The sequence below is a fragment of the Camelus bactrianus genome, chromosome 4, assembly GCF_048773025.1.
Source record: "Camelus bactrianus isolate YW-2024 breed Bactrian camel chromosome 4, ASM4877302v1, whole genome shotgun sequence".
Lineage (NCBI taxonomy): Eukaryota > Metazoa > Chordata > Mammalia > Artiodactyla > Camelidae > Camelus > Camelus bactrianus.
In genome coordinates, this window is record NC_133542.1 from 88,365,645 (window position 1) to 88,375,082 (window position 9,438).

General features: G+C 37.9%; 1 pseudogene; it reads right to left on the bottom strand.

The window, feature by feature from the left end:
* Positions 1–290: 290 nt before the first annotated feature.
* On the bottom strand, positions 291–390 carry LOC123611985 (U6 spliceosomal RNA; annotated as a pseudogene).
* Positions 391–9,438: the final 9,048 nt, after the last annotated feature.

Consider the following 9,438-nt stretch of genomic DNA (forward strand, 5'->3'; position numbering starts at 1 on the left):
ATATTCAGACACAGAAAAGCATGAAGAAGAAAGTAAAACTCACCTGTCTTTCTGTAATTCCGGTTGACATTTGGGTCCTGTGCCTACATACAGAAACACAGGTACCAGTATGAGAAGTCACGCACACCTACACCGTTACAAAAAGGGGACCCACACTGTGCAAACTCTGTTACAGACTGATATTTTAAGAAACTTACATTAAAGCAAGGCACACTTAGAAAAATGTGCAGAAAACATAAGTGTACAGCTGGACGAATGTTCCCAAGTAAACACCCAGGTTAAGAAATAGAAAAAATGTGGAACGTTTCACCAGGTTGCATGTGATCCTTACCCAGGTGCCATGCTAACTCTGTATTATTCTAATTTTAGAAAGGAGCACTTAAATGTAGCAAAGATACATTTCCATGTTAACAAAGGAACTATATTGCATTGACTATAAGGCATCATTGATTGTCACTGTCCCATTATTTTATGTACGGCAGAGAAGGAAAGACAGAAAGGAGGGAAGGAAGGAAGGAAGAGAAAGAGGGAGAGACAAAAAGGAAGACAGCAAGTTTAAACTACGGCACAATTGTTAATGGTCCTGTGCCATAACCAGCTTCTTTAAAAAAAATTGAGATATAACGGACATATAACATTATATTAGTTTCAGGTGTACAACATAGTGATTCGGTACTTGTATATATTGCAAAATGATCACCACAGTAAGTCCAGTTAACATCCATTACCACACATAGTTACAAATCCTTTTCTTGTGTTGAGAAATATAAAAATCTATGCTCTTAGCAACTTTCAAATGTACAATCAAGTATTATTAACTACAGTCATGATGCAGTACACTTTATCCCCATGACTTACTTATCTTATAACTGGAAATTTGTACCTCTGGACCCCTTTGCCCACCCCCAGCCCTTGCCTTTGGCAACTATCAATGAGTTCTCTGTATCCACGAGTCTGGTTTTTGTTTGCTTGTTTTAGAGTCCACCCGTAAGTGAGATCACACCAGTATTTGTCTGATACAGCCAGCATCTTGATGCTTTGAAATTTCCTTCATCTATTTTGAAGTTTGCCAGTTTCTCCACACTTGAAGCTCCATTGTGTGGTGTGTGGAGGCAATCTCTTTGCATTTTCTTATCTTTAGCCACTTTGGGATATTTTCTTTCTTGGGTCCCATCAAGCACTGGTTGTTTCTTCCCCAGAAAATATAAAATTGGGGTCATTCTTCCAGTGAAGATTATTTGCTTCAGTAATGTGACATTTGTGCTCTGCTCTTCTGTTTCCATATCTTTCTGTACACATTATATGGTTTTGTTTCAATGCTGATTACGGTGAAACCTTTTGAAAGACATTTTAAAGAATAATTAAACTCAAGGTGTGTAGTTCAAATCAAGTGCACAACTCAATTTGAAATGATGACTGTGTAAAAGCTTTGCTGGAGCTCACGCACACCCAAGCAGTTAGGAGAATAGCAGGACCTGTGTGAAAACGTAGGTCTGAGTCAATGAAATACAGGATACATGCACCATCTTTTTAAATATAATTCAAAATTTACTGTTTTATCATCTGGTCCATTCATAGACGATATACATAATCTATATGCAATTCTTATGCAAGTACTAACAATCCAAAAAAAAGTGGTTGCAATCCTTTTCTAAAAAAATTACCCAGTGACTTCAGTTAAAATTTGGAGGCAAACTGTCCTTAGGAAGAGGATAGCAAGTGCTAATATGATAACATATTGATAAGTTGTTAGGTTAAAATTGCACTAATTCATGATTTAATAACATACTTACAACGTACTAAAAAAAAAAATGTCCGATCTTTCACAGTGTATGGTCAAAGCTGTAGGATCACTGGGCCTCTGCTACCAAAGATGCCACAGTTGGCAATCAGGTCTGAGCAAGAAAGCCAAGATCAGGGAACAGTTTCCTTAAACAGCTGTTCTACCAAAGAAGAGCAGGGGTGTAGAAGACAAGCAATGCAGTGTTTGAGTATGCTCAGTGCATAATTATGATTGTGAACTGCATTCAATTCTGCTACATCTTTAAGGCTATCACCCTTCTCACCCCCAGCCTATGGAATGGTAAATTGGAGCGCAAGATGGCGAAGACTTTCTTAATTCACTATTCCCCTAATTCCAGGTTGTGCAGGAAAACAAACAAACAAAAACAACAACAACAAAACTCACAAAATAACAGCACCTGATTTCATCTTTTAAGAAAAAGCATTTACACTGACCAACATATGTACAAGAATTCTTCATAACTATCGTTAAAGCTTTGAAAAGTCACGCCTTTACAGGACAGTTGAACAGGAAAGGGCGAATGGAGACCGCGGAGGAGACCTGGGATGTGAAATTCATCAGCAGCCTTGGCTTCTTTTCCTTCCGTTTCGTCAGACGCTGGACTCTCTACTCTGCTGTCTTCTGCAGTTAAATCTTCTTTAGTGTCTTCCTGACCCACCTCGACCTCTTCCTTTCACTCCTTTTCTACTTTTTTGGGGGAAGGGCTGGTAATTAGGTTTATTTATTGATTTATTTTTAGACGGGGGTACTGAGGATTGAAACCAGGACCCTGTGTATGCTATATACCCTTCCCTCTTCTACTTTTTTTTTTTTCTTACACCTAAAGATTGATTCTTCCCTGTTGCCCTTTTGTGGCTTAGTTTCAACACTGGCAGATAAAGTTGGTGGACCATTTCCCTGAGCCCTCGCGGTTTCTTTACCGCCCCTGAGGCTAAATTGCTCTCTCTCAGGCATCTGGGTGAGGACCGCTGTCACTCCTGCTGCTGCATCGCTGGGACCTGCATCATCCCTGCTCACGGCTGCACAATGGTCCATCCCATGAAGCTACCATACATTATTTACCAGTCTGAAAAATAAAGGAAATTCAAGTCTTTTCTAATTTCACTATTTATTAACAATCAAGATAATAATTCTTTTGCTCAGATAATTCTACTTTTTGTATTCCTATTTCCTTGAAATACATTCCCGAAAGAAGGACCAATAACCCAAATGTTATTGCACACTTTATGGGTTTGATGTGTACTTTAAACAAGGTATAAAGATTGACACCCCTGATGGCATGTGAGAATGTGTAATTCCTGAATTCTTGAGAATATTTTCCTGGATAATATTTCATATTTTATTGGCTTAATTTTATTGACTAAAAACACCTCTTCAAGTCAACTTTTTTTTCTGACTTTTTTTGTAAGGTTATTTTAGCTTATTTACCTTTTCACTTTTTTTATTTTTTCATAGCCTTCACTTCTGCCGTACGGAAATTCTAAATCTTTATGAGTTTATTTATTAATGTTTTCCTAGATAGCTTTTGGACTTTATTCTTTTCTTCCGAGAATAAGAAAATATTAAAAAATCCAATTGTGAATTTGATTAGAATTTTATTCCATTAGATATTAATTAGGGGACAATTGTCATATTTACAATATAAAAGCTTCCAGTCTGGACTACAATATATCTCTCCACTTTTTATAAATCTTTACCTTAGTAAAGATTTGTAATTCTTTTCATATAAATCTTGCACATTTTCTTTTCTTTCCTTTTTTTTTTTTTCCTTTTTCTTTTGTTTTCTTTTTTTTTTTTTTAATAGAGGTCCTGGGGATTGAACCCAGGACTTCCTACATGCTAAGCTGGAGGAACCACTGAGCTGTACCACCCTCAGCCCTGAGCATTTTCTTTTGATTTTACTTTTAGTTACTTTCACTTCTTTACTTTGTGAAAGGAAAAATTTTTCTTAATATTTCTAACAAACTCAAGTTGATATGTAGGAAAAATGTGAGGTGACGAATATGCTAGTTTCTCAGAAGTTGATAGTAACTTTCGTTTGTATGAAGGGCTTGGATTTACCTCAGAAAGACGGTCATAAGCCTGAAGGTAGAAGTGATCACGGGGCTGACTTTCAGGTTTCATGACAATAAAAAGAAGCTTTTAAAAGAAGAGAGAGAGTAGGTGAGGAACAAAAAGAAAGTTCCAGGATGTGGGCTCTGGAGAGCACAGCCCCTTGACCCCACGGACCCCAAATCATTGGTGTGGGATCAGCCGGAAGGAGCCAGAATTGAGCCTCTCAATCCTGGGGCCAAGAGCTGGGGTCCTGACCGGCTGTGCTGAAACCGTGGGCATCTGTCTGATGCAAACGTGTGCCGTGTGGTGACAACTTTTAAATTTTGTGACATGGTGAGTAAATTCTACTTTCATAATTAATAAAGTTTATTTTTAGAGCAGTTTTAGGCTCAGAGAAAAATTGAGTGCAAAGTACAGCAAGTTCCCGTATACCCGGTTCCTACACTGGCACGACCTGGCCCCCTACCCACACGCTAGCAAAGTCTAGCTTTTTTTCAGTAATATTTTTGGTGTTGGAGGATTATTTGTTGGGAAGTGGGATTTGTAGCAGGTTTGAATTTTGCATCAAGCTTGGCATGAAGCAAAAGCAGAATCTGCATATGGATATAATTGGATATCAAGGTTTTATTTATAATGGTGCTAGATTATAAATGCGTTTGATGTATATGAATTCCAATGTCTGTTCTGACAGGAAAAAAAATAGAGGAAAAGAAGAAAGGAAAGAGATGATGTTAATGTTAGAAGATTCCATCCCTTATTCTGTCTAATAAAGTTGTGCCCGAGAATGGCCATGAGAAAGGGAATATTGGGCAACTTGCCTTTGCTGGACACACTGACAAGTAGTAAGTGTATCTGTCTCCATTCTGTTGAAATTTTTCAATGCTATTTTTTAACAATACTAGGTTTTTATTGGGTTATCTAGCTGAAAAATCATTTGCAAGTCATATCATCTCCAAATAATGTTTTCTGCTTTCTAATTTTTGTCTCTTTTATGATCTTTATCCCTTACTTTCTCTTTCTTAATGCAGAGACTACAAATTCTAGCTGGAAAAATGGGTGTGAAAGCAAGTATTCTATTCTTGTTCCTAATTTAGTTACTGTGGGGATTTTTCATCATGTTAAGAATCCATTTTTCTAATGTTGATTCTTGTAGAAGTTTTTCAAAAAGAAAAATAAAGTCTGAATATTAGCCAGTATCTTTTCAATACTGATTGAGTAGATCATATACTTTCATATTTTGACTAATATTATAAATTATATGCATTTTTCTTTAATATTTAATCATGCTTGCATTCCTGGAGTGAAGTCAGTTGGTAATGGTATATTATTACTATGGACTTTTAGATTTGAAATGTTTATATTTTATTTATAATTTCCACATCTATATTAATAAGTGAGATTCGTCTTTCTTGTTTCTATCTTTGTCAGACTTTGGGTCAACTAATTGTCTTTTAGCTCATCTTTTCTGTCTTGTTGCAAGTCTGTGACTTTTGACATCTAAAAATTCCTTTCATTCCTTGTAATATTATTATTATTATTATTACTAAAGTATACTTTTCATAAAGTTGAGCATAAACATACGCTAAAATTCAGAAAATCTACTCTTAAGCAGAAACTCTGTTTCAATTCTAAGCCTGTTCCATTTCAGGTTGTTATAATCCCCTAACAAGGCAATGTGTATTAGGAGACATATAAAGAACGTATGTTCATGGTAATATTGTTTATAATGGCAAAATATTGGAAACCATTTAACTGTGATTGGTTGCAAAATGAAAAAAATATATATTTTGTATGCAATATTACACATCATTGTGAATTACTTTTGCAAACAAAATGTTGTGTAAAAAACACATGAAGAAGAATATGTAAAGTATGACTCAATTTATGTAAAAGCTCAAAACAGGCAAAACTAAACGATATATTGTTTGGGGATTTACTTGTAAGTGTGTATAAAGAAATCACAAAGAAAAGGAAAGGAATGCTTAATACAAAATCCAGAGAGTAGAGATAAGAGGTGGGGGCTGTGAGTGGGGAGGGGCACTGAGGGGGCTTCAAAATTAGATTCTGGGTAAATGGGTGTTTATTTTATTGTTGTTGATTTTTTAACTGTCCCTGTATGTTATATATACTCTTTTGTGGATCTCACTGTATTTTTTAGTTTCCTAGGGCTGTTATAACAAATTGTCACAATGGAGGCATCTTAAAACAACAGAAATTTATTCTCACAGTTCTGTCTGGCAACAAAATCAAGGCGTCAGCAGGGCCAGGCTTCTTCTGAAAGTTGTGGGGGAAGATCCTTCCTTGTGTCTTCTTAGCTTCTAGTGGCTCCCAGCAGTCCTTGGCTTGTGGGTGCATCACTCCAACCTCCGCCTCCATCTGCACATGGCCTTCCTCCCCGGGTGGGTCTCTGTGTGTCTCTTCTTCCTATAAAGACATCACCCTATAAGGCCCACCCTAATCCAGTATGACCTCATCTTCATTTCACTAATTACACCTGGCACGATCCTTTTCCCAAGATGATCAGTTCTGAGATTGTGGGTAGATGTGACTTTGTGGGGGACACTATCCAACCCACCACCCTTATGTATTTCGTTTTTTCAGTAAATAAAAAAAAATTTTTTTAAAGCAGAATAGAATAGGGCTACTAGTTTGGGGAATAATTTTCTGCCTAATTTGAGTATTTCTCTTCTTTTAAAAGATTAAATGCAATGGGTTTTAGCTCTTAAAAATATGTTTTTTTCTCTGCAGCCTGAGTGTACAGTTTCCTTTTTCTCTGGTCAACCTACATTGCTTCCTAGGCTCTGTGTGGCTTTTATTCTGTTTATTTGACACTGAAGCAGTGGAGGGCTGGTCAGGCTTGGCTCACCGGGCTAGGGGTGTGGGTTGGCCTTAGTTCCCTTCATTGTCCACCAGAATGCTGCCAGCATCGTCCTCTCAGGTCTTAAGGGAGGACAGTGAGTCCTTATGCATCATACTTGGCTAACTGGTCTGGAATCTTCTCTCCTGGTGAGGACCACTGAACAACTGGATGCAATTACAGTTCTTGTGCATTTGAAGCAATCTATCATTCTTTCTGCATCAGAGACAGTAAAGAAAACATTTCGGTCTCTGCAGGACACTTTTCCAATGGCCATTCCTGACTCCGTCCCTCTGTTCTCCAAATCTCACATCTTGGAAGTGATCACTGACTGCCTCAGAATGATGAAGAAATTAAAGTGCTAACTGCAGGTTGTAAAAAAGTCCAGTTCTGAACTAGATCCAAGTATTTGATTCCTCTGTTTCCACTGAAATAAACTTGCTTTAAGGCCGAGGCTTTCAAAATTTTAAAAAATGTTTGAATTATCACATTTCAGTCTTTTTCCCTACATACATTTTCAAAACAAAATTTACCTTTTTTATGTGTCAGACACCCTGATGTCTTCTATTCTATTTTTCATTTAAAATATATTGGTTGAGATCTACTTAATTGATTTTGTGATCCATTAATGGTTTGTAATCCATAGTTAAAAACATCCCTTCCCAAGCTAAGAGGTGTCTCTTTTCCAGCCCTTGGGCTGAGAAGAGGTCCTATGGGTAATAATTCAATGAAACACAGGGAATAGTAACAAACACATTGGTACTTCACATATAGTCCGGCTGCACCATTTAAAAATTAGAAAAGTTCATTAATTTTTGAAAATGAGTTGTATGGAATTATTAGGCTTCCTCACATGCAATGGCTCAGTTCCTTGAGTGAGTTGAGACATTTTTACTGAACTGATGACTATTTATTTACAAATCACAATTGTTCATGTGGCATTGTGAATGAACAACATTGCCTTCCATCTCAGTAAACAGAGGACACTGTGGCCATCAAGTCATCAGCCACTACTGCCACCCCAGACAGTAAGCTGGAGGAAACTGAGGATGGAGACAGGCAGGCTGCTGGATGACAAGTCCACAGCCTCTGCAGCTGCCCCCAGTGGTGCCCTCTGAGGGGACTCAGGATGGGTAGCACAGGACACTGGCCCTAGATGGCTAAGATGCAGATCAAAGGAACGATTTCAAAGAGCCCAGAATTTTGCATCTTCCCATACACAGAAAAGTGCTAAATTCCTTACCTTGAGATATCTGGTTTTCTTTCATTAACAGTAATCTTTTGATATTCCGACTACCTGGTCTTTGCTGCACAAACTCCTTTTATATCCCGGCTCCTCCCCTGCTTCTTTGGAGCAGTCTCTTAGAGCGATCTGAGAGAAGACCTCCCAAGCTTGAAGTCCTTGGAAATGTCTGCCAAATAAAACTAACTCTCAACCTTCAGATTGCGCTTTTTTTTTTTTTCAGTTGACAGCATTGAGAAAAGTATTTTCTGACTGAGTAATAAAAATGGTAAACAATAGCTGCATTAGTCAACTATTGATGTGATAATACTGCGTAACAAACAACTCCAGAACCTCAGCGGTGTAAACAACAAACATCAATTTCCTCACCCACCTGCAGGTTAGTTAGACCAGTTCTGCTTTAGGCTAAGTGTTGGGCTTGAGTCTGTTCTGTGCATTTGACATCACAGAGAGCAGCTGCAAACGTCTGATTTCCTCATGGAAGACGGCAGACGGGCAAGAGGGGGAAGCAAACCTCTGAGAGGTCATTAAAGGCCCCCTCTCTGAAATGCCACACAGTTGTTTTTGCCAACATCCATTCGCCAAAGCAAGTCACATGGCTGAGCCCGCCATCAATGGGATGGGGAGGACAGCTGTGGAGGATGTTGACAAACATGAGGAAGAAAGAACTCTGTGCCAATAATTCACCTCCTGCAATAATTCAGCAACTGCAATAGTCAACAGTTCCAGAACCCTGTCTCTGTTCTGTTCGCTTAGGTCTGTAGTCATAACAGTCACTGCTCAAAATAAGAAATAAATTGGCCCTTTCATTACAAGAGCACTTAAATCCTTGATAAAAATAATTGCTTTTTTTTTTTAAAAAAAGGGTTACATTTGCATTGTACAAGCAATTGTTTTCCAGTGTATTTACTGAACACTTGAAAAAAGAAGTTTTAAATATTTAAGCAAGGTCTTCAGGGAAATGTGTCCTTTGGATAGTTTTGTATACTGCATTTTTGTGGCCTCAGTGCATGCTGGATTTCTAGTAATACATATCCATTCATGGTGAAATCAGAAAAATGGAATGGCTCTAATTTAGGGAAAAAAGACCTCTTTCCTAATTACCTTTATGATGAAGTTCTTACTTTGACTATACCATTTCTTTCCCTGTGGAGCCACACAGTTATTTAATTAACAGAAATGCTAAAATTGTTGAAATTAATTTATTCTTGTGCTTTGATTCCTCTCCTGAATGCAGTGGTAGAAAGATTTTTCAGTATAATGAACAGTGTCTAAGTCAGTGAATGAAGCTGAGTGATGGGAGAGGCAAGTACAAAGTCAATTCTGTTCCCTCTTCAGTGCTCTCTATCAGGGTTTGGAAAACTGTGACCCGTGGCCCAAATGTGGCCCACCACCTACTTTCGTAAGTAAAGTCTTACTGAAGCACAGCCATTGGCATTCACTTATGTGTTGTCTGTGAGTGCTCTTGTGACAACGGCA